The sequence below is a fragment of the Protopterus annectens genome, chromosome 2.part1, assembly GCF_019279795.1.
Source record: "Protopterus annectens isolate FY-2018-M chromosome 2.part1, PAN1.0, whole genome shotgun sequence".
In the NCBI taxonomy this organism is placed as follows: domain Eukaryota; kingdom Metazoa; phylum Chordata; order Ceratodontiformes; family Protopteridae; genus Protopterus; species Protopterus annectens.
Window position 1 is genome coordinate 579,160,900 of NC_056729.1, and position 24,046 is coordinate 579,184,945.

The 24,046-nt window shown below is 40.0% G+C and overlaps 1 protein-coding gene across 2 annotated transcripts in view; it reads left to right on the top strand.

Annotated features, from left to right (window-relative positions):
* Positions 1 to 24,046, top strand: part of KHK (ketohexokinase) — a 678,771-nt gene that overhangs the window by 223,792 nt on the left and 430,933 nt on the right. The window lies entirely within an intron of this gene.

The following is a 24,046-nucleotide window of genomic DNA, read 5'->3' on the forward strand; positions in this document are numbered from 1 at the left end:
ATGCCTGCTGGGATGGTATTTGTCAAGTAGAGTTGAGAGAGCAGGACAGTCTGTGGGTCTATAGATTATTTTATGCACTGTAGTTAGTTGGGTGAATGAGAGCCACCCTAGTTGTTTCAGTTACTTACAGTGGTGGGATGAGAATTTGACCTTGGTGGCACATTTTGCTTTTCTGTTGTAACACATAGCAAGTTTGGATTTTGTAAAATTTTGGATATTATTGAGGAGAAGGGGCACCATAAAGGAGAGAGGGTAATAAAAAGGTAGTTGCAAGGGTTTGTCTAGTAGAGAGGCTAAGAAAGTGTTGATGTCTGTATAGCATACCAAGCTTTTGGTGTGTTTTTTTTTTTTTTTGTTATTGTTTACGTGTAGGTCAAAGTTAAGGTTTTCAGCTATAAAAATGCCTAGTAATTTAGTGTGTGGGACAACTTATATAGTGGTATTGTCTTGGGCTTGTATAGTGAAGAGTTTTTTTATCAAACGGAGGGGTTTTCCTTGGGGTAAAAATTACTAGTTTAGTTTTTTTTTTGGGTTTAGGACAAGATGATTGTTAACCATCCAATATTCAGTAGAGGTGAGGGCATTCTGTGTAATTTGCTAGAGTTCAGAGCTGGAATTTGCAGTGCATATTATTGTAGAGTCATCAGCATACTGGATTACTGAGCATTGTGGAAGAGTGGAGTGAAAGTTGTTAATGAAGATGCTAAATAAGAGAGGACCAAGTATGGAGCCTTGGGGGTACCCCTGTGGAAGTACTGAGGAAGGGAGAGTAAGATTGTTGCCATTTGGTGGATTGCTGCCTATTGGAGAGAGAGCTGTTGTACCATTGTAGGGTAGGGGGAGAAATGTGGAAGGTGGGTAGTTTAGAAAGGATGATAGTGTGGGAAATGGTATCCGAAGCTTTGGAGAGGTCGAGTAAAAGTGAAGCAATTTACCAGAATCCTGTGACCGGTTAACTGTATCAAGGAAGGATAGGAGGGTGGTAGTGGTGCTGTGTCCTGGTTTGAAACCATGCTGAGTTTTGATAAAATTATATTTTCAAGCAGGTGGTTGAGGAGTTGGGCATGGATGCATTTTTCCAGTATTTTAGAGAGGGGTGAGAGAATTGCTATGGGTCAAAAGTTTGTGGTGTCTGTGTTGGTGCCACCTTTGTGGAAGGGGAGAATGTTTTTTTTTCCAGATATCTGGGACAAGGGATTCTTTAATTTTTCTGTTAATGAAATGAGTATGCTGATAGAATAAGCTATAGAGCTTGCTGCTAGCTGCAAGAAGTTTGGGGGTAGATTGTCGGGCCAGAGTATAGGTTTTAACTTAAGTAAAAGTTTTTTTTATTGTACTGGTGGGTATGGGGGGCAATTTTAAGTTAGGGTTAAGGGTAGGCTTGTTGTCTGAGATGATTTGGTCATCAGCTGTCTTGGTGGTGGTGTTAACTGTAGGAAAGGTGATGGTTAGGTTAGCTATGGTGTCAATGAAGGAGGAATTGAAGAGTGTAGCAAGTTCAGTAGGGGTGTTTGTGGGTCAGGGGATGGGTTGCTTCGAGAGCCTGGGTGTTAATAGTTGACTGATGGAGGACCAGAATTTTTTGGGATTATTTTTATGCTGGCTTTGTAGGTGGAAGTAGTGGGCTTTTTATCAGTGGTTATTAAATGTTTTGCCTGGTTATGGAGTTGCTTGTAATGTAGTAGAGTTGAGGGGTCTTTTTTCTGCCAGATTTTATCCCTTGTGGATATTACTTCTTTGATTTTGAGAGCCAGCTTGGCATGGTTATGTTTTGTTTTTGGTGGGTGCTTGCCTATTTAGGATGTCTAGAAATGTTGAGTTAAAGAAGTCAACAGCCTTATTAAGTGGTAGGGATTTGAGGCGTTCCCAGTTTACTATAGCTGGTGCTGGGCCTGGGTTGGGTTGTACATCACCGCACTGGGAAATAGTGCTGTGGCAAATTGTGTAGGTTATACTTATCAGTTTTTTCTTAAAAATTGTGTAGTTGCTGCTGGTGGTATGATAATGGGAGTGTCTTTGGAGAGGCATTATTTTCACTTTGGATAGTACAGGGGTATTAGCTGTGAATAGGTGTAAGGAGGTATGTTGGGTGTCTGGAAAGCTGTGATTATTGTTAGGGGAGAGAGTGCAAGTCAGAGAAGCAAGATCAAATAGTTGTGATGGACATGATGGTGGTTGAGTGCTGTGTAATAACAGAAGAATATGGCTTGGCCTAAAATGGCAGACTGTGTCAGTTAGTGCAGCACTTGGCTATGAATCTGTAATGATAAAGATATAGTCAGTCTTGTTTTTTTATGTAAAGAACCTACTTCCTGTTCTTTTATCTCTCTCACAATATTCACTACTTGCAGTAGAGTTGAGTCACCAGAATTTAACACAAGTCCTTACTGTGTCTAGGCAATTCAGATCCTGTGTCCCAGCTAAAAAAAAATAATTTCCTTGGTTACATTAATTTGCTTACCCAGTATTCCTGACAGAGTACTCTGTAGGGGAATTTAAGTTCTGCGAAATCATTACACTCCCAAAACATATGTTCCCAGTTACCCCCTTTCTTCCCTATCACACTTCCAACATTTGCCAAATACCTGAGGAAAACTTCTTTGGACTTTGCTTAGGGTAAAAGTATCTGCATACACTTCCAGGCAGAAATCGTAAATCTTGTAGACTTTGTTGCATATTTGGGACATGTACGCATGCCCTCCCATGGCTTCTTTGTGAATTCCATATCTAATCTCAGTTCACATTCTTTTCTAACCTGTTCTAGTTATTGTGTGATGCTTTATATACGTCCTACTAATTATCCTTTTTTATCCATGAGTATAGGATGCTGTCAAATGCTTTTTTGTAATCTATCCATGCCTTGCATAGATTCTTCCTCGTTTTACAATTCTCCATTATGACTTTATTTTACCAGCAAATGATCCTTTGTTCTGTTCCATATGACTTTCTTTTGTTATCCTTTTTGTTCTATTGCCACAATTGAATTTTCTTCTAAATGACTATAAACTCTGTCGGCATTGATTCCAATTTATAGGTTATTTGTTATCGAAAGGCAAGTTATTGGTGTATATGTAGTTTTTAGGATAGCTTGCATGTTCACTGTTAAGGAGGAATATAATTTTTTCTGTTGTTAACCATGTCTGTGTCTGTTAGGAATGCACATATAAGTAGTTCTTACTCAGGGCTCTTTGTGTAAAGATGTTAATACTTTTAGCCAGAAGTTTGGTACTGTATCTGGGCCTGGGGTTTTCCAGTTAGAAGCAAGCTTTTCTTAATTTTGTTTCAGTTTCTCTGGCTGTTATTTCATTCCATTTCATATTCTCTACATGTGAATTTTTCATGTACTACTTCTATCCATTCAACATGTTTTATGTTCCACAGGTTCATAGATATTTCTCCAACATTTGTGCACTTCTTCTTTTTTGGTACTGGTTCTTTTCCTTTTGCTTTCTTTCCCAGTGCTCTATAAAACCTTTTTGGGGTTCTCAGTGAATTGCATATGTTGTACTTTTCCTTTATACTACATATTTTCTAAGTTTTTTCTGCTTGTGCTGATATCTTTAGGTTATAATTTGCAACAGTGTATGATAGATCCTGATCAATTCTGATGCTGCTTGTTGCTGTTATCACAATTCTGTATGTTCATCTCCTCCCTCTTCTGTAGTCTTCTAACAGTGACACTTTTCATTTTATTTGCTTTACAGGTTTCTCTGTTCATTGCTTCCATGATGGCTTTTGATTTTCCCCCTCTTCCTTTCCATTATTGCTCTGTGTTTTGTGGTAAGACTTTAATTTAGCTGCACAGTAATATGTCCTATTTACCTTTTGTTCATAATCTTGATTACTGTGTACATTTGTTTTATCAGACTTCTATCATTTGGATTCCATTTACTTTCAAATAATACCTTGCATTCAAAAGGAATTTTTGTGGTGGGCTCAGGAATGTCACCTAAACAAGGGACTCTCTGTGACCCGGCCAGAGGCGAGTCAGATTCTAACGACAGATGCCTCAGACATAGCTTGGGAGCTCATCTGAATGGAAAGTGGATACAAGACAAGTGGCCTGCCAGACTACAGCATCTACATATCAACATGAAGGAGATGTTGGCAGTCCAGTTTGCATTACTGGCTTTCAAGGAGTTACTTCTTCCAGGGCAGGTGTTGATTCTAACAGACAACACAACTGTCATGTGGTACATCAACAAACAAGGGGAACTCATTCTTATCCTCTATGCAGGCAAGCAATGATTTTATGGGAGACTGCGCTCAGCTTGCAACTAAATCTTCAGGCAAGGTTTCTGCCGGGAGCACAGAACTCCTTAGCAGATGTGTTAAGCAGGCAAATCATGGATCCCCACGAGTGGAAACTGGATCTTCATGTATTTCGAAAATTGACAGTGTCATGGGGAACTCCAGACATAGATCTGTTCGCTTCTCCACTAAACCACCAGCTGCCACAGTTTTGCACGAAAAGGTTTCATCACAGAGCTTGGAAAGTGGATGCTCTTTCTTTCAGTTGGAAAAATCTTCATGTGTACGCCTTTCCGCCTCTGCCTCTCCTCCCAAAGGTACTCCTAAAGGTCAGACAAGACAAGCCAAGGATGATTTTAATAGCTCCAGATTGGCCTCGTCAACACTGGTACCCATTACTGAGGAGTCTGGTAAGGAAGCCTCCATGGCCTTTACCTTTGATTCCACACCTATTGTCTCAGAGGGACGGTCATCTACTCAATGTCAAGCTTCACTCTCTTCATCTAACAGCCTGGCATATTCTGTTTTGAACCACTGCAGGTCTCAACTTCCTCAACAAGTTTTGAATGTGATTATGGAAGCCAGGAGACCTAGTACAAGGAAAGTGTATGCAGACAAATGGAAGAGATTTTTATTTTGGAGTGCAGCAAAGGATTTGGAGGTTTCTGAGCCTAATTTGAGTGCGGCTCTTCAATATCTTACTGAGTTATTGGACAAAGGTTTGTCTTTCTCTTCCATTAAGATTCATGCTGCAGCAATTTCAGCTCACTATGATTGTGACCCACCATTGTTTTCTCATCCTTTGTTTAAGCAATTTCTTAGAGGGGCAAAGAATATAAGACCCCCGTGAGAGCTCCTACTCCTGCTTGGGACCTCAATTTTGTGTTGGAGAAACTTACTCTACAACCTTTTGAGCCTCACTACTGCTGAATTGAAATTCTTGTCATGGAAGACTGCTTTTTGTTGGCCATTACTTCTGCAAGAAGGGTTTCTGAATTGCAGGCCCTTATGGCGGTTGAGCCTTTTTGATTTTCCATAAGGATAGGGTATCATTACGTACTAATCCTTCCTTTATGCCTAAGGTGGTCTCTAGTGTGGCTTTAAACCAAACTATTCATTTGCCCACTTTTTATGCAGATCCCCAAAATAAGGGGAAAAGATTTTGCACACTTTAGATGTACACAGGCAGTTGCGTTATTATTTAAGCAGGACTAAGGATTTTAGGCAGTCTCAGCAGTTGTTTGTTTCTTTTGCTTTGAGTTCTCAGGGCAAGCCTGTGTCAAAACAAACTATTTCTAAGTGGATTGGGTTTTGCATTGCATTTTGTTATTCCCATCATGGCAAGGAGATTCCAGCTGGGATTAGGCCTCATTCCACTAGGGCTACTGCCACTTCAACAGCATTTCTAAGGGGTGGCAACTAAGGATATTTTGGAGGCAGCTACTTGGAGTTCAGTGCATACTTTCTCTAAGCATTACCACCTTCCTCTCTACTCTAAATCTAGGGCTGGTTTTGCCACTGCTATTTTGCAGGGCATGTTGACAGCTCCAGCTTCTTTATGATTTGCCAGCCTCCCTTACCTCTGCTTTGGGATTCTACCCAAGTGTTAGGACTGCAGCAATGTGGGATGAAGAACATAGTACAGTTTTGTACCTACCATAAATGTAGATGTTCGAATATCCACATTGCTGCAGTCCTCCTTCCCCTCTGTGTTTAGGGGTGGTTGTGTGGGTGGGGTTGTACTTTTGTAAGTTGTATATATTGTATATATATTTGATACAGGAGTGTTTGGTGTTTTTTGGTTTTGGCCTTATCTTTTTAGGGTCTTCTGACATCTGGGGCAAGAAAAGACTGAGGATATGACGTCGGTCATGCGCATTTGTACCCTGACGTCCTGGCGTCAGACTAATGCGCCCTGACCGCGTCGCAAATATCTTTTATTTTCGGGCGACTGGGACAGCGGACTACCCAAGTGTTAGGACTGCAGCAATGTGGATATTCGAACATCTACATTTATGGTAGGTACAAAACTGTACTTTCTCCTTAATTTGGGGACTCGTCGTTCCATCATGATGCTGTGACATTTCCTGAGTTGGATTTTCTACATTAATTCCTTCACTTTACAGTTAATGCATTTCCTATTTCTTTTAAATTCTGCATTACTAATCCTTTTTTTCTGTGTTCCCCTTTTGTTTTCTTATTTTTTGTATTATGAAATTTTCCATATCTGGAAGCCTTTGCCTGTATTTCTCTTAAGATATCTTTGGTGATGCTTTTTTTTTGTATTGATTACTTTTGCTTTCTCCTTTGCATACAGTGGATATAAAAAGTGTACACACCCCTGTTAAAATGCCTGTTTTTTGTAATATAAAAAAGTGAGACCATAATAAATCATTTAAAAACTTTTCCCACCTTTAATGTGACCTATAAACTGTACAATTCAATTACAAACCTGTTAGGGAAATAACTATAAGAAATAAAAAACATACAATAAGCTGGTTGCATAAGTGTGCACACCCTTAAACTAATACTTTGTTGAAGTACCTTTTGATTTAATTACAGCATTCAGTGTTCTTGGGTACACACCTGCCATCAATTAAAGAGACTCTGATTAATCCCAAATAAAGTTCAGCTGTCCTTGCCTGCTACAGCAAAACCCATGGTTCGCAGAGAGCTTACACAACATCAAAGGGATTTCATTGTTGAAAGTTATCAGTCAGGAGAAGGGTACAAAAAAATTTCCAGAGAATTGGATATACCATGGAACACAGTGAAGATGGTCATCAAAAAGTGGGGAAAATATGGGATAACAGTGACGTTGCAAAGAACTGGACGTCCCTCCAAAATTGATGAAAAGACGAGACGAAAACTGGTCAGGGAGGCTGCCAAGAGACCTACAGCAACACTGAAGGAGCTGCAGGAATTTCTGGCAAGTGCTGGTTGTGTACAACATGTGACAACAGTCTCGTATTCTCCATATGTCTGGAGTATGGGATAGGGTTGCAAGACAGAAGTCTTTTCTTACACAGAAAAACATCCAGGCCCAGCTAAAATTTGCAAAACAATACATCAAGCCTCCCAAATGCATGTGGGAAAATGTGTTCAGGTCTGATGAGACCAAGACTGAACTTTTTGACCACAATTCCAAAAGGTACATTTGGCGCAAAAACACTTTGCATCACCAAAAGAACACCATCTCCACGAAGAAGCATGGTGGTGGCAGTATCATGCTTTGGCGCTGCTTTTCTTCAGCTGGAACTGGGGCTTTAATCAAGGTGGAGGGAATTATGAACAGTTCCATATACCAGTCCCTTACACCCAAAACCTTCAAGCGAATGCAGGAAAGCTAAAGATAGAGGAATTTCACTTTTCAACATGACAGTAACCCCAAGCATACATCCAAATTAACAAAATAATGGCTTCACTAGAAGAAAATTAAAGTTTTGGAGTAGCCCAGCCAGAGCCCAGACCTAAATCCAATAGAAAATCTGTGGGGTGATCTGAAGAGGGCTGTGCATAACAGATGCCCTCATAATCTGACAGATTTGGAGCGCTTTTGCTAGGAAGAGTGGGCAAATATTGCCAAGTCAAGATGTGCCATGCTGATAGACTCCTACCCAAGAAGACTGAATGCTGTAATTAAATCAGAAGGTGCTTCAACAAACTATTAGTTTAAGGGTGTGCACACTTATGCAACCAGCTTATTGTGGGTTTTTTATTTTTTATATTTATTCCCAAAACAGATTTGTTTTTCAATTGAATTGTACAGGTTATAGGTCACATTAAAGGTGGGAAAAGTTTTGAAATTTATTGTGGTCTCATTTTTATATATCACAAAAACCTGGCATTTTAACAGGGGTATCTACAGTTTTTATAGCCACTGTACATATTGCACTGTATTAAATCTTTTTCGTTCCCGTGTCCATATCTTTTTTTTTTTCAGATGTCTCCCCTCCACCTATATTTTGTTACTTTGTGGACTTTTTTTTCCATCATGCTGTGAACATAACCTGTGTTAGAATTTCTACACTCAATCCTTGAATTTGCAGGTATTCCATAACTTCAGTTTCCATTTGTTTACCTTTTGCTTTACTAATCTTCTGTTTTGCATTGCTCAATTGTGATCTCAGTTTTTGTTTGCGAAATGTTCCGTATGTGGGTGTCTTTGCTTTATTTCTCTTCAGATACCTTTGAGTTGCTTTTTTGTATTGACTAGTCTGGTGTTCTCCGTTGCATAAATATTGCACCATATAGATCTCTCTTTCTTTCCCATGTCCATGTTTCTTGTACCAATCTGTAGGTTTTATTTGTATTTTCGTACTTCGTCTGTCGCTTCTTTTTCCAAGCAACTGAAAGTTTTTCTCTGTGTAATGTTTTTCATGGATCTGTTAATGAACACAAATGTGCATTTGAAGCTTTTTGTCAGTTTATCTTGTGCAATTATTTTTCTTTCCTCTAATTTCGTTCTTAATCATTTTGAATATTTTTTGTTTGGAAATTCTGAGCTTTTTGCATAATAGTAACAATACATAATTTCTTCATTAGCCTCAGTAGGCCACTATATCATCTTTATGGCTCTGTTTGGCCTGTCAAGTTTTGGGGGTTTTGCGGACTACTGCTTCCTTGTACAATAGGGTAGCCATCCTTCCCTTGAGCCTGGCTTAACCCCATTGTAGGAATGTTTGTCTTGAAGATTCTACACTGTTTTTTTTTCAGTCCTGGTACCAGTGTGCTTACCAGGATTGGGCACTTTTGTATCCTGAGATTTGTGTACCCAGCTGTCTTTTTACTTTTAACTTACCTCTGTCAATGATGCATGCTATATAAAATGCAGTGTATATGTCAGTATTGTCTTTGTGAGATTTTGTGAAAACAGGGTCTACCAACTGAAGATACTCACCAAGACTTGATGATGAAATCTGTTCCAGCAATGCTACTCTCCTTTTCTTGCTGTTATCTCTTCATTTGGATCCCTATCTTAAAGGGCCTGGATGGTGTGGCAGGATATGATGGCGATCGTTTGGCACATTGGTATATCTAGGGTACACACAGGAAGCTAAAGTGGTTTACACTGAGTTAGCATCACTTCTAGCACATAGTATTGCTAGTTTATCCTCTTCATTGCCCAGAGTCTTTGCCAAGGTGTTTGTCACAGTGGCTGAAGTCTTGTAGGACAAGAATATTGTAGTGTTCCAATAGCTGGATGAATAGTTTCTGTTAGTACCATCCACAGACTCCTTGGAGTCGGACATCCCTTTGGACAGTTTCATGGACAAGTCCTGTGTGATTCCTACTTAGTCTGGGTCCTGCTTATCTGAAATGGGCACTGAGGGTTTATGTCCATACAAGAGAGGTTAGATAGCTGGTTCTCTTGGCTGTTCTGAAGACTGTGTTGAAGACATCTGATAGGATTTTATTTCTTTCTCTTGACCCATTCCTTGGGTACTGTCTCTCATCCCTGATTTGGACATGTGAAATAGAATCTTCCTTTAACAGGTCTGTCAGATTTACCTTTTTAGGAGCATCTGCTGTGAGCTCAGCAGGGGTATTTACACAAATTTTAGAATAATAAAGTTTAACTGATTTTTACTTTAATATTTTAAAACCTATATTTTATCCTTTCACTGTTATTAGTTTTATGAATGTTTAAGTATTTTACACAGAGGGATAAAATAAGTAATACTAAGTGGAAGTCCTTTAGTGGTGCAGAGTTATCCATTGTCTTTCTATGTATTTCTGCCTTTGTTGCAGGTCGAAGAGATCATGGTTTTGTCTGCTTAAGTGATGACTGATCTCTTGAGTCTGGAGTCTGATCCTGCTGTTCCTTCTGGGTTTTATAGATGCCATTATCTTCATGGCACAGTTTACCTCATCGAAGGTCTGGGTGTTGTAGTTGGTTGTTGGGTCTCACTGGTTTCTGAACTAATATGTGATTAGGTGCTTGACTTTGTTGTCTGTCCCCATGAAATTTCTTGTGGCTCTTCTTTTTCTACAGCTGAACTCATCCCGATCTTGATGACTGTTTCCTTGCTGGCTGAGCAGTCCACTTGGGCTCCCTTGTGTTGCAGAGATGTGGTCCTTCATAGGTTTCTAGAGTATCCTGCTCCTTCATAGGTCAGTACTAGGCTAACTGCCTTTCAGAGGTTCATAGGTGTGTACTAGGCTAATGGCCCTGGAGCCTTTACAAGCCTAGCCCATAGAAGTGCCCTGGCATCGTGCCGCCTCGACGTTGGTTCCCAGTGCCTCTGGAGGTCATTTTAAGCTTGGGCAATTATCCCATTTGAGAATCAAGCCTTGCACTTTGTGTTTGTAAGAAAAACACCTTAACCATTATGCCAGCTCTCAACTTCCCTCAGAGTGCAAGCTTAATGTCTACCAGTGGGACTTCAGGCCACTGTTCCTGACCTACATGACAGAGAGACTGCTGTAACATTCAAAATGTTGCTGCAATACACAAGACTGCCTTAACAGAATGTGGCACAACTACCACTGCTAAAAAATTTAGGCACTTTAGAAAAACAGAGAGTGATTCTTGTCAAAAAAGAACTGCAAAACTGAAAGACTTTGATTGCTGCTGTTTTCCAGTGAAGACTAATATCCTTCAAGAATAAAAGTGAAGTTGATCCTAAAAGTCATCTTCTTTCGGCTGCTCCCATCAGGGGTCACCACAGCAGATCAGCTGTTTCCATTTCTTCCTATCCTCTGCATCTTGCTCTGTCACACCCACCACCTGCATGTCTTCTCTCACCACATCCATAAACCTTATCTTAGGCCTTCCTCTTTTCCTGTTACCTGGCAGCTTCATCCTTAGCATCTTTTTCCCAATATACTCTACATCCCTCCTCAGCACATGTGGAAACCAATGTAATCTGGCCTCTCTGGCTTTGTCTCTAAACCTTCCAACCTGGTCTGACCCTCTAATATACTTATTCCTAATCCTGTCCATCCTCGTTGCACCCAGTGCAAATCTTAGCATCTTCAACTCTGCCACGTGAAGCACTGACTCATGCCTTTTTGTCAATGCCACTGTCTCCAACCCATATAACATAGCTGGTCTCACTACCCTCTTGTAGACCTTCCCTTTCACTCTTACTGGTACTAGTCTGTCACAAATCACTCCTGACAATCTTCTCCACCCACTCCATCCTGCCTGTACTCTCTTCTTCACCTCTCTTCCACACTCACCATTACTCTGAACTGTTGATCCCAAGTATTTAAACTCATCCACCTTCGCCAACTCTACTCCCTGCATCCTCACCATTCCTCTATCCTCCCTCTCATTCACACACATATATTCTGTCTTAGTCCTGCTGACCTACATTCCTCTTCTCTCTAGAGCAGATCTCCATCTCTCCAGGGTCGTCTCCACCTGTTCCCTACTCTCACTACAGATCACAATGTCATCTGCAAACGTCATAGTCCACGGGGACTCCTGTTTGATATGATCCTAAAAGTAACCCCAACTAAATCCTGCCTGCCATAGAGATAATTTACAGTCTAAAGGAAAAGCCTGGGCATCTGCTGGAAACCTTTTTGTCAAGTTTCTTTCTGGAGAAAATAGACATAGAATAGAACGGGTGGGAGGATGGCGTAATGGTTAAGGTGTTTACCTTACAAACACAAGGTGCAGGGTTTGATTCTCACATGGGGTAATTGGCTAGGTTTGAAATGGCCCACAAGGGTAGTTAGCCTAGTACTAATCTATGAACCTATGAACCCTTAAAATCTATTTTCCCTACAGCTCATCCAAGAAGCAAAAACACTGCTTCAACTCAAAAGTATCAAACTGGGACAGAGACTCTTGGACACTAACCTCTGAAGACTGGCTAAAACATAGGAAAGAAAATACATTTTTAAAACAGTTTTTGAACTGTCCTAAATTAAACAGGCCTTTAAAAACTTTTGTGACTATTTTCAGTTTAAAACCTCAAAACTTCCTACATCAAAGGGCATTAAAAACAAAAAAGATAGTTTTGTTTTTTATTTTTTGCATGCCAGTGTTATTTATACCAAAGTCTTACCTTAATATATTCAACTGCTGATGGTATAACAAAGTTTGATTTGTATTCATAATCAGCGTGGTACTTGCTCACTGGCTCTAACTTTAAGTACCACATCAAGGCACATCTCTGCATTCTTGTAAGTTGATCGCCATTAAAACTTAGTGCAAGCATTTAAATTCTACTTGTAAAAAAACAAGTATAAAATACAAGTACTCTTTGATTCCCAGTGGAGCAAAGTATCCTTGTTAGTGGAAATTTTAAAGAAAATGAGCTTGCTGTTTATTTTGCTTGTGAAAATGCTGGTTCTAGCAAGCTGTTTTTTCTCATTACCCCTCATCTCCCATGCTACGTGTTGTGGCCATGTCTCAAACTCTTTCCCCAACTAGGTTTTTAAATGAAATTACTTGCTTCACGTAATGATTATGTAATTATATTTCACACGAGTATAGCCCTACAATCCCACTTGGAAGTGACATCGGTGGTGGGAATAGTTAGACATACAGAATGAATTATGACATGAACATACCACTTCTGCCTCCCTCTCCCCATACTTACCAGTCTTTTCTTTTCTAGGCCAGTTCATAAACATTGCTGGGTAAAAACTGGTGACACCTTGCAAAGATTTCAGTGGATAGCATCTTAAGGGCATAGAGCACTCTACAGCATGCATATGATAGGACCTTAGGGAGCAAAAATTGTTTTGAGGCATTAAGAGGTAGCTTACTGGTATCACATTTGTAGCGGTATCCTAGGAGCAGACATCCCTCCAACCCAGAAAAAATCACAATGTCCTTGTCTGGTATACAGATTGATAGGACTGGACTAGTAACTTGGTCTTTTCGAGGCGGTTGGTGCTGAAAGGTCACATGTAAGTTCACAGAGTGGATGGATTACTTACCTGCCCATAATAATGCTAGAAAAACAGCCAGCTCGCTTTTAATTAACCATATGTTTGGTTGTGGAGGATAACCCATTAAATGAAAGTGCAACAGGGACCACCTTTTGCTAATGAGATAATCAAAAACAAAATGTCTGGAAAATATTGGGAGTGCCAGATTGTAAAAGGAAAAAACTTCAAAGACCAATGCATGCTAGGTTCAAGCAAGGCACCCTTTATTACTTGCAACAAGGAGACAAAGCATGTAGGCACAAGGTTTGTCTGAATTACTGGTGATTAGTATATCATTCTTATACAGTTCTGTTCCTGTCACACAGAAAATTTTACTATTCTATTGCTGACGTAGTTACACAGCTACTAGCCTTATTGCTGACCAAGTTAGATTATCTGCTGTTTTTCAAAGCATTTTGAGAAAAACAACCTGGCCTTGGGCTTATTTTAGCCCATCTTAACTTTTCAATTCAATTGTACTGTTCTAATACATGTGTTACATTTTGTCTAGATTCAAGGTACATTTCTAGCTTTGGTACAAGTAATGCTGACTATGGTTTAAACTTTCAAGCATCTATTGTTTCCTTTATCAAAGCTTCTAGCAGCTGCGTACTTTCTCATAGCATAAGCAGAAATTAATATCTCTTTGTTAGGTTTCATGACTTTAGCAGAAATGAAATGTCTCTTGTTAAGTTTCTAATGGCTGTGCAGATTCATGCAGTGTGAACAGAATAAATGTATTAACCCTTTTAAATCTTGAATGCACTAAGCATGCATATTACTATTATATATTTTTCTAACATTTCCCCCCTTTTAATACTTTTATTCTACTTTCAAGATAAGCATAAACAGTTTTTTCTTCCCCTAACCTCTTCCTGCTCAGGATTTGCAGTTAAGAGAGTCATTCAGTTTAAGCTCATGAAAGCATTTTCAGTTTTTTATCAATTCTTCAAGTTCAGCTCCTTGGTATAAGGTTTCTGAAACCGAAATGTCTATAAAATTTTTAATTAGTCTTCTTATGCAGGGGATGCAGCAGCACACACATACCACCAGTAGGATTATTCCTACACAGACGGCAATCAGAATGTTCATCAGGATGCTGCCCCAACCCCCAAACAATTTCTGGAAAAAGTCCATCAATGGATTTGGTCCTGGTCTGGTCAAGGCTGACACCTGCTGAATTACCTCAAGATGGTTGTCTATCTCATGTTTGTCGTCAGGAATGTACGAACAGCACTCCTCCTGGATTAAAGCGCACGTACCTCCTCTCGCCGCAAGGGTGAAGTCGAGCCATGCGATTTTGAAGCACCACTGTTCTCATGGCAGTCAGTTCATCAGTCACCAATTCTAGGGCAGAAAAGGTTGCATTGGTCATTATTTCGAGAAGCTTAGACAATTTTCTCAGTTCCCAGATTGATTTTGTTGCTCCATATGCTGGTAATACGCCTGCCCACGATATAACAGTATCACTCAAGTCCATGTGTGACAGTCCGTTGCTCACAGCGTGATGGTTTTTCCAGTGTGCATTGATTTGCCCCACTGGATTGACAGGCTTCTTGATTTCTCGAACATTCCGAATTTTCCATTGAGGTAAAACTGTGTGTCGTATGGCCGGAACCCGGTACCCCAAAAAACAACTGCCGGACCAATTCTCAGGTAGCCATTTATATGCTTTCCTACCACATACAAAGTAACAATCTTCTACTTTAGTAGTAACTTTACTATACCCTGGCTCTGCATGAAACATTTTTCTGTCGATTATGGACTGTTGTTTATAGAGGTCAGCATTATGTTTCACTTCACCAATTGTCCTATGCATCAGTTCAACAAATGAATCATAGGTCATGTTGCAATAGGATCCGATGTTATCAGGTTTAGTGTAGCATCTATAGGGAATAGTCACATTGCAATTGCTCCAACCCACCTTAACTGTATCATTCTTGTAAAAACACACAGTCCCCTTCTGTCGAACAGACAAGTGCAATGCTACTTTATCTTGTGATGTGACATCTGATGTATCATGAATTAGGTTTTCCCAGGTCTTGTTGGCTCCTAGGGGAACTGAAGTTAACAGTAACCCCCCATATGCTGTTGGTAAAGCTGTGCAAATCCAGCAATTCGAAACATTGAAGGTTTCAGCATACACATATTTGATTGCCTGGTAAGTGTTAAAGTTCGTGTGCCACTCCGCACGCTTGTTCAGTTCAATTTGTGTGGCTGAGATAAGGAATGGCCACAACAAAAAGATTATTGTCACTAGTACAGTCAACAAGATGATTATGCAATACTTTTGAGGAAACAGTTGCTCTGCATTTCTGTTTTCTCTGACTCTTCCAAGTAGGTGTATTTGGATCTTACTGGATTCCGTCATCTTGGACACATGCTCTTCTTACTCTCTGCCCTAATAGGACCTTCAGCACTGATGGTTTCTTCACTGGGGTTGAGACGGATCAGTCCTATTGATCTGACCCCCTTTGTAGCCAGACTTGGTGCTGAGGGCCCCGATGGGGAGAGAAGATTTTTGTCCAACTCAAAGTTCTTAACCAGCTTGCAGTGCGTCAGGTGTATCCATGAAGCTCGTTCTGCTATCTTGACTGCAGTGGGTGCCGAAAGAAGCACCTGGTAGGGACCTTCCCACCTTGGCGATGCCCAATTTTTTCGCTTGATGATTTTGATCCACACCCAGTCTCCTGGTGTCACTGCCACTTCTGATGTTTCGGTTTGTCTTCTATCTGAAACAGAATTTGACTGCAACAGATGTTTAGAACTCAACAACTTTTTCATATATTCAGCTAGTGTGAAATCAGCTTCCTGGTCTGATGACATGCGAAGTTTCCACTGGGGTGTATAATAAGCCCTTCCAAATAGTTTTTCAAAAGGAGTCAATCCTTTTGCTGTAGGGACAGTTCTCATGCTCAACAGTGCCAGGGGTAAACAGTATAACCAAGGTTTCCTGTCTCAGCTATTAATTTTCTCAATTTGTTTTTTAGTATACCATTATGCCTTTCAATTAGCCCTGCAGATTGCGGATGGTATGCACAATGATTTTTTAAAGAAATACCAAAATGCTTATTCAACTGCTGTATGGTTTGATTTACAAAATGTGTACCATTGTCACTGTAGATCCTTTCCAGAATATCAAACCTAGGAATGATTTCCTTGACAAGTACTTTTGCCACCGTAGCCGCATCTGGATTTTTGGTTGGAAAGGCTTCTACCCATCTGGAAAACATATCTACAATGACAAGACAATACTTCTTATTTTCACATTTGTTCAATTCTATGAAATCCATACAAATAGTGTGAAACGGATGGTGGTGTAGGGAAACTCCCTTGCTTGGGCTTTATCGCCCCCTGTGCATGATGTTTGTTACAAATCTGACATATCAAACAAAATTTTTTAGAGTAGTTTGTAAATCCGTACGTTGTGAACACCTAGTTCACCAGCTGTACCATCCCCCCCCTGTTGAGACATAGCACTGCCCATTGCTCAACAAAGCTGCATAGCGAAACAAATTAGAGGGTAGTATTGGTTTTCCCTCTCTAGAGATGTACAGCCCCTTTTTGAGGATTGCTCCTTGTTTTATCCATCGCTGTTTGTCAACTTGGGTAGTGAGTGTCTGCATTGTTTTTAACATATCTATATCTAAAATTTCAGAGGGTTGTAATTCCTCATTTAAAAGAAATACTTCCATGGCTGCTTGTTTTGCAGCTGTATCAGCTCTTGCATTACCTTTTGAAATCCTATCTTGTTGCTTGGTGTGAGCTGTGCATTTACAAATGGCTACTTTCTGAGGTAACTGAATAGATTCTAAAAGATCTAAAATAAACTGTGCATGATTTATAGGTTTCCCAGTTGATGTTATCATTACCCGTTTTTTCCACTGTTGCGCAAAAACATGTACAGTAGAAAAAGCGTAATGGCTATCAGTAAAAATGTTTACACTTTTACCCTTTGCTAAGGTACATGCCCGTGTCAGGGCAATTAATTCTGCTGCCTGTGCAGATAAATTGTGTGGTAAGGGTTTTGCTTCTATAATCCCAGTATCAGAAACTACTGCATATCCTACCAGGTTCTGTCCTGCAGGACCCCTTCTGCATGAGCCATCCACATAGTATGTCACCTTGGCATCATCCAAGGGGACATCCGTGAGATCTTTTCTAGGTAGTGTCTTTTGCTCAATTACCTGCAGGCAGCAGTGCGGTGTGCCGTCTGCAGGGGTCGGGAGCAGAGTAGAAGGGTTTAAAGTCGTGCAGCGCTCAATTGTCATATGAGGTTGGCTAAACAATATAGTCATACAGGAAAGATGCCTAGCAGGGGAAAGATATGCCACCTTTTCTTGTAGTAAAATAATTGCGACTGCATGAGGTACTCTGAGTGAGAGGGTGGAACAAAACTACTGAGGCTGAAGCCTGTACTGCCATTGCAGCTGCAACTACTGCTTGTATGCAGTGGGGTAAGGACCGTGCCACTGGGTCTAGCTGTGATGAATAGTAAGCAATGGGGCGTTGCTTATTCCCATGCTGTTGTGTTAACACTGATGTCATGTAACTTTGCTTACAATCTACAGTTTGGAAAAAACGTTTATGGTCGTTTGGCAATCCCAGAACTTATGAGGATGCTGTTAACTGCTTTAGTTTACAGAAGGCAGATTCTGCCTCTGGTGTTCATTGTAACCAATCCTGCGCTGCCATAGGCTTCTTATATATAAGGTCAGTCAGAGGTGCAGATTCCAAGGCATAGTTTGGAATCCAGCTCCGGCAGAAGTTAGTTGTACCCAGGAAGGACATAATTTCCTTCTTGGTAGTGGGTTTTGGTGTTTACAAAATTGCTATTTTTCTGTCCTCATCTAAAGTTCTACTTTCCTTGGATATTACATATCCTAGATATTTGACCTGTTTTTTCCAAAGCTGCAGTTTATTTTTATTTACCTTATGTCCTTCAGCGGCTAAAAATCGTAGAAGTGCTATGGTATCTTCTTTACAATCCTGCTGGGTGGGGTCCGCCAGCAAGATGTCATCAACATAAAGTAAAATTTGACTGCCTCTTGATGGGGTGAGTCCCGCCAAGTTGCTTGCCATTTCTTGTGAGAATATCGTTGGACTTTCACAATATCCCTGTGGTAGTCGCGTATATGTATACCTTTTCCCCTGAAATGTAAATGCAAACCAATACTGGCTATCAGGGTGTATCAGTATTGAAAAGAACGCGTTGCTGATTTCTACCACAGAAAAATACTTTTGTTGAGGTTTCAAATCATTCAACAGGGTGTGGGTCTGGCACCGTGGGTGCCCTTGGTATTACCGCATCATTTACGGATTGTAAATCCTGGACCATACGCCATTCTCCATTGGCCTTTTTAACTGGAAATAAGGGTGTGTTACATGGTGAATCAGGAGATTCTACTAGTATCCCTCCTTTAAGTAAGGCTGCTATAACAGGCTTTTTATCCCTGCCTCTGCATCTTTTCTTAAGGGATACTGTCTTTTCTGTGGTCTAAATGCTGACTTTAGCGTGATAGTAACCGGTCCCGCTGTATGAATAAGTCCTACATCTGATTTTCCTGTTGACCAGAGAGTCTCTGGAATGTCTCGTAAGGCATTCTCTTCCTCCTTTATTAGGAGTGTCAATCAGCTGTCCTCGCTAGACTGCAAGTGCACAGCTGGGTTGGTCTGAGTTATCCAATTCAACTTTTGTATTTGTATTCCCTGTTCTGATAGTTCCAGTTCTGTCTGTTTCTCCCATCTCATGACTTTTTCTCCTAGGTCTGCCCATTCTATATTTCTGTTTTTGGTTAAGCTAACATGTGGTAATCGATTAGATTTATAAAGTGCAAAGAACTCCTGGGGCAATGAACAGCTGGCTACACTGTTCCCTTCTGTGTCCCAGTACAGGTTACGCAATACCAATCTGTTTGCATGATTCTTAAATAATTCCTGCTCATATTCTTTATCAGGTCCTGGTGTGTTACAATAATACAGGGTACAGTGCAACAGGTGTTGCTTATCAATGTCAAGGGAGGGGAACTTGCTGATGGCTAGGTTAATTAACTCTTTGGTCACAGTCCCTGGACCAGTCGTAACCAAGTCCTGGCTGTACCAATGAAACATTTCACCTTCCGATTGCACTTCAAAGGTGTTAGTTTGTCGCTGTGCTTCCATACCCTGCATGGTTGGGACTACTGCTATACCAAATAGCTGCATGAGGTCACTGCCCAGGAGGTTTACTGGGCATTTTGCAGAAACAACAATTTTGCTTTTTTGTGTCAATCCTGAAACTGGATCAGTTATTGCAATGTTACGGGAGAGAGGCTCCCGATACAGCTGTCCATTAGCTGCTTTGACCAGAATGTAATCAGGTGACTGTGTTTTCTGGTAGTTTGGAGGGGTGCATCAGGGTTCGTGATGCCCCTGAGTCACACAAAAATTTGACTTCCCTCCATTCTACCAAGAGTGTAACTTCTGATTTCGTGTCCGCTAAATAGAGCTCTAAGCTCAATAAAGCTAGGTCTAATATTTCATCTTCTTCATTGTCACTAACTTCCTGCACTTCCTCTACTCCCTCTGTCACATTCTCATTTGTCCTTTCTTCACTAGCCCCTTCTAGTGATTCCTGACTACCATATAGTCACCTTGTCTTCCATTGTTGCCTTCTTATTTTTCTTGCAATCCCTTGCCAAGTGTCCCTTTTTACCGCATTTAACACATTCTCCCCTTTTCTTTCGCCCTTCAAAGTCCTCTGATTGCTGATCAGATTGTTTGTCTCCCTGTGCGTTTTTCTTGCCCTTTTTCCCGGACTGTACTACATAAACTTCTGCTCTATCTTCTACAGAAAATACTTGAGCTTTCTTTTTCTTTTTGCTATTAAAATGCCTTTCGGCATGCCTAGCATATTCAAGTAATGATTGTAACCTGCTTGTACAATGGTCTACCATGTGTTTTGTAATAAAACTGCTTATAGGCGTGCTACTGTCTTTTAAAAATGCATTCTTTAACTGCTGTTCATATGGGGAATCTTGTGTTTGATCTTCAGGAACCTGCATTCCACAGTGGTTATTAAAACATTCTAACAATCTGGCATAGTACCGGTCAATTGTTTCACCTTCTTGTTGGATGCATTGATTAATGCAAGTCCAGTCTGCCCTAGGTTTCCATTTTTCAGAGATGCGGTCTGTAAGACCTTTTACTTTGGTGTCTAATTCTGCGCTGCTATGTGGGAGGGGTCTTTGTGCAGCGTCACGGGGATTCCATTTGCCACTAATCATGTACCAATCTGGTCCTACAATCTGTCTAACTACTTTTTCTATCTCTTCTCCGTTTAAGTTATAACTCAGCCTCATTCCTTGTAAATCTGCTGAGAATTTTCTAAAATTAACCTTTGGATGGGGAATTCCCTCAGTGGCTTTCCGGTTATCTTCTGGAGTCCAAGGTCTGTGCACTAAAATAGTTGGGTCCTGATTGTTTTGACCTGCCTGAGGATTGGGTACTTCTATAAGTTTTCATATTTCTTCTTCTTCACCTATAGATAGCGAATTCTTAACTATTTGCCATAACTCGATGCCATCTTCTGAATTACCTGCCTTTGTTCGGGACCTGGTCTCGATGGGATCTCTAATTTTAGTCCGTTTTAATTTCACAATATCCCTATCTTCACTGACCACAGGATATAGTGGGGGTGGACTAACCTGTTCACTTGCTTCATATTCTGGTAAGGGAGGCGGAGGTGCTGATGCTATTACTAAGTTATTATCCTCCTTATCTAAAACCATTGCTTTTGAATCTTTGTTCTTTTTTTCCCTATGGTTTACTTCCTCCAGCCACCTGTGTGCCTGAGGAATTCCTAATCGACATTGCTTTTTTACCTGACCTTTGGAATTGTTTTTGAGCTGTTTGATAAGTTTGATAAGCGAGGATTTTTCTAATTTTCCATCAAATTCATATTTATTAACCCATTTTGAATAATATCTAATATTGTCTGCGCGCTGCGACTGCATATATTTTGCGTCTTCCGTTAACGGCGGGTTTTGGGGTCTTTTTGTGCAATTATTACCCATTTTGGTCTACCCTTTGATAGTTACGTAACTTCTCTTAATTTTTAACGTGGTACCACGGATTTTGCTATAGTCTCTTCAGAATGACTGCCTACTTATTCTGTTTCTCCTGATCTATGACAAGACAGTAATCTTTTTTGTCCCTGACTTGTACGAAAAATGCAATCTGACAAAAACAATACACATCTAGTCCTTGATCTAAAACAAAAAACAGAAAAAAGTAGATTCACCTTACCTGAGCCTACGTGATTGATCACCGATTGAGACCCGCGATTGGAGACCCCCTTCAGTCACAGATCAGAAAGTGGCTGGCCTTTTGAATGACAATTCAGTCGGAGCAGACAAAGCATGTAGGCACAAGGTTTGTCTGAATTTACTGGTGATTAGTATGTCATTCTTATACAGTTCTCTTCCTGTCACACACAAAATGTTACTATTCGACTAAGTTAGATTATCTGCTGTTCACTTGTACTGTTCTAATACATGTGTTACATTTTGTCTAGATTCAAGGGTACATTACTATTTATATATTTTTCTAACACACACACATATATATATATATATATATATATATATATATATATATATATATATATATATATACACACACACACACACACACGTATATGTGTGTATATAGAAATAATATTTCAGAGTATCTTAGTGTCTCAGTCTTTTCATGAGCAGCTGTATTAAGACTGTTGGTGTCTCAACCTTTAAAGTGACGAAATGATGACTGGAAGGAAAATGGTCTGCATTGGCACATGCCACCACAGACAATTTAGTATGCAACACATGCAGGAGAGTATTTATAAACTAAACTTTGCCTTTGCATAACGTAAAGGTGTGCAGGCCTAAACTTTTTCCCCCCAATATCTTTATTTCAACATGTAAAATTTATAACAAGAAAAAAAGAACACCAAACCGAATAAAAGAATAGAGGCAAAACTTACTGGGCCAGATTTAGTAAAGCCTACACTATGTACACTATTCCGAGGAACAGACAACACAGACATAATGCACACCTTCTTCTTCCTAATTTTAGTTTTCCTACTGATATTCTTGCAGCTTTAAATACTGACAGGGATTCATAAAGGTTACCACTAAGTGTAGACTATATGCACACTTAGCGTAATCTTTCTGAGTGACTAGAAAGCACAAAAAATGTGGTAAGAATTTTATTGAATATGTATTGTGTACACTTGGATTTATTGAATCCCAGGGACTGACAATAAATACAGACAGAAATCAGTGTTAATAAAATATAAAACTAACGTGAACTATCGACAATTATTTACCTGTAGAAAATGTTATGCACAAAGTATTTTGTAAGTTTAACATAACCTAAAAGAGATTACAGGATAAACATTATATAAAAAATATTAATTAACAGACATTTAAGGATCCCACCCCTTAAGAAAGGAGGACTCTAAATATTTATTGAATGCAACTTTATAAATCCCAGTCTAGGCTTACAAGACTTACTATGGCAAAAAGGTGATCATCCTCATAATCATCACGTTTGTCATTTCATTGCCTCTTCATATTCATTTCATCATAAAGCACAGAAGGGTGAGAGTTAAAGAAGAGTGGAATGTTAGTCATTCTTTGCTCAGGAGGAGAACTGTTAACTGGCAGCCAGCTCATTACTGTCACCAGTCCTCCTGAAAAGCTGCATGTTTTGACAGTACTGACAGGAGGAAAGCCTTTCTCGTTTTAGTATACATGTTCAATAGTGGCAACAGTAAGGAATGCTATTTGTGGAGTAATGTAGACTGTAGCAGTTTGCTGCAGTTTAAGGATTATCAAGAGCTGTTTTTTTTTTGTACTCCTTAACTGAGGAAGGAGAGGCGGTGGCGAAGAGTGTAGAAATGAGACCGGATGGCTTTTGCATTTTGGTACCACCAGGCAGCAAATTGTGGACTTTTTTTTTTTTTGGGGTGCTCCAGATTGGAGAGTGGCTCCAGGTGTTAGAGCCAGTTTTACCTCTGGCTAATGGTGTCATAAATTCCATTTGTGTACAAATTCAACATGGTGCATGTCAGCTGTTTTCCTTGACCATGGTTAAATTTCACAAAAATCAGTTTGAAAAGATGTTTTGCTAAACTTTTTTCCCTTCAGCTTTCTTGGTATTTTTGTACAGCTCTATGGGACTAGTAGCACGGTTTCTGCTGTAAAAATATTCTCTTACTACTTATTGGTGCGATACCCCGCGAGGCTTAATATTTGCAGTAGACAGGCTTACATTTCCACCATTTGAGTCTGTCATCTGAATGGCATTGAAGTTTGTTTCTCAGAAAACATTATTTGGTGCCATCACTTGTGTACAATGCATGCAGGATCATCAGGCCATTTTTATTAGGTTTTTTTTTTTTTTTTTTATATACAAGGATGTGTTGTATTTTAGTATAAATCCAAGTTTCTTAAAGGATGTGGTTTTGGACTTGACAAATAACAACTCTGTTAACATCTGTATTTCCTGTTAGTGAAGGAAACCATGGAAGAGGGCTTTTCAACACACTAGGGTGCACATCATCAGCTGGGTGCATGGGTTTATGAAGATGCACTGATTGTTTCCTTTGCTTCAGGAAGGGAAGGGCTTAGACTTGTCAGGCATACATTTTTTTAGATGGATTCTCATCTGCATCACATTTTTCCTTTCAGTAGGCAGAGACCATCCATTGAAAAATATTTGAGCAAAGCCCAGTGTACTAAAGGAGTGGTTGCCTCCCCTGCTTGCTTTAAGTATGTTCCTTTTGCAGTAATTTCTGCAATAATGTTTTTCTTTGCCTGTATTCACCAAGCATTGTTTTCTCAAAATAGCTGTGGAAGTCAGCCACTTAGTGTTTTCT